This window comes from Protopterus annectens, chromosome 5.part0 (genome assembly GCF_019279795.1).
Source record: "Protopterus annectens isolate FY-2018-M chromosome 5.part0, PAN1.0, whole genome shotgun sequence".
Classification (NCBI taxonomy): Eukaryota; Metazoa; Chordata; order Ceratodontiformes; family Protopteridae; genus Protopterus; species Protopterus annectens.
The window spans coordinates 1,671,999,895-1,672,002,284 of NC_056735.1; the positions used below are offsets into that span (position 1 = coordinate 1,671,999,895).

Sequence of the window (2,390 nt, forward strand, 5' to 3'; positions counted from 1 at the left end):
ATATCAGAGTGGAGTCGTCTGCATATTGAATGCATGTGGCTTGGGGGATGGAAAGGTGAAGGTCGTTGATAAATATGGAAAAAAGTAGAGGTCCTAGGATGGAACCTTGGGGGACACCCAAGGTTGACGGGCACGTGAGAGGAGAGAGACTTTTGCAATAGTACAGCCAGTTGTCTGTTATCAAGGTAGGACTGGAACCAATTTATAGAAGATCTATCTAATGACAGGGATTCCAGCATTTTGATGAGAATTTGATGATTTACCATGTCAAAAGCTTTAGACAAGTCTATGAATACTGCTGAAGAAAGGTTGTTAAGATTGCAGTTTTTGTTGATACAATCTGTGAAGGGGAGAAGGACTGTGGTAGTGCTATATGAAGGTCTGAAACCATGTTGACAGTTGGAAAGTAAATTATTTTGGGTCAGATGGTCAAGTAATTGTTTATGAATGCATTTCTCCAAGATCTTTGCCAAAGGTGAGAGAAAGGCAATGGGGCGGTAGATGGAGAGTTCAGTGGAGTGTCCGTCTTTATGGAGGGGGATAATATGGGAAATTTTCCATAAATTGGAGATATGACTTTCGGTAATAGTTCTATTGATCAGAATAGAAATGGGATAAGCAATAGCTTTGGCTGATAGTTGTAGGAATTCAGCGGGTAGTAGGTCTACATGGTTTTAGTTTCTGTAAAAGGGTTAGAATATATGTTGTTGGGACGGGTTGAATATGAAAAGTAGGGGGGTACGGTTGATTTATAGGAAGGTAGAGTGAAATTACTGGGTGATAGTTGACTAGCTAGGGTTTGTATAGCATTAGAAAAAAGGTATTAAAAGCATTAGCTGTATTCATTGGATTTTTCTGGTCAGTGTTTTCAGGGTCAGGAGTAGTAGATTGACCTGGACGAAGTACTGGTTAATGCCAGTCCAAAATTTTTGTGGGTTGCTTGGATTACCTTGTTGGGATTGCAGGTAGCAGTTTCTTTTATCAGATATTATAGCTTTCTTGGTTTCATTTCTTAGTTGTCTAAATGTTAGTTGGTCTATTGGGTTTTTAGTCTTCCTCCAATTTGCCCAGAGTTTGTTTCTAAGATTTATTTTGTGTTTTGTTTCTTTTGAAAGCCATGGAGCAGATTTGGTTTTGAATCTAATTAATGTAGTTGGGGCATGGTGGTTAGAAAGGCAAGGAAGTTGGAGTTAAAGTAATTAATGGCTTCATCTAAAGGAAGATTAAGTAAGGGAGACCAGTTGCATGCTCTTAGTTCCATTTGGAATAGTTCAGGGTTAAAGTACTTTTTAGATCTGATGTTTTTGACAGATGTGATTTTATATCTGATATACGTAAGAAAGTGGTCACTTAAGTCATCAGGGAGGGTTCCAGAGTCATAAATGTGAGGGTGATGGTTTATGAGATTCCAGTCTCATAAGCTAGATTTCTTGTTAGACTTATTCATTCTGGTAGGAATATGGTTTGGGAATACCCATAAAGGTTAATATGGTTTGTGGGGAGGCTGCTGCAGTAGCAGTTCCAGTCAATGTTAGTGTCACCTAGGATGATGGTTTCTTGGGGCAGGTTTTGGAAGAGCCAGCAAAGTATGTTTTCCATGGTGGCAGTGTTATTACTGGGTGGTAGATGTATACAGATAATATAGATGGCTTTGGAATTGTTATGATGAAGTTTGGAAATAAGGATTTCTACACTGGAGTCTATAGGTGGTTTAAAGATGTGGGTGGTTAATTGTAAGCTAGATTTATATAAGATGGCCACCCCACCACCTTTTTTGGATACTCGGTCTAGTCTCAGGATATTATATCCAGGTGGCATGATTTCATTGTCTTTGGTTACATGTTTTAACCAGGTTTCTGTTAGGCAGAGAGTATCGAAGGAGTAGATTTCAGTTAGAGCCTGATGTTGAGATATTTTATTGTTTATGCTACGCATACTGAGATGAGCAATTAGTAGCGAGTTCGATGGTTTAGAGAGGGCATGCAAAGGTGATTCTTTGTGGTTCAGGATAGAGATAGGAGTTGTTGGTGGGCCTGGGTAAAAGTGGATGTCACCATCCTTTAAAGAGAGTAGTAGAGTTAGATAGTTTGGGTTGGAGAATCTGCAGTATAGAGGTAGGCCTTTCCTGGGGTTCTGACTGTTGTATTTTAAGTGAAGTATTCTGTGGAATTTAGGAAGTACAAAGTTGGATGAGGATGTTATATTAGCATGAATAAGGAAAAGAGGAGAGTTGGCAGAGTTGGTTTGTTTCTTGGGGTAGTTTAGGGGTGGGCTTAGTGGGTTTTCAAAGGAGGTGAATAGATGGGTGAGGATTAAAGGAGGAAGTAGTGTGAGTGTGAATAAGAGTGGGAAAAAAGTTGGATAGGTTCAAAGGAAGGTGGGTATAGAAG

At 39.5% G+C, this 2,390-nt stretch overlaps 1 protein-coding gene across 1 annotated transcript in view; it reads right to left on the minus strand.

The window, feature by feature from the left end:
* BRWD1 (bromodomain and WD repeat domain containing 1) overlaps positions 1-2,390 on the minus strand; it is a gene marked incomplete in the record, with an annotated part of 4,378,631 nt that overhangs the window by 786,252 nt on the left and 3,589,989 nt on the right.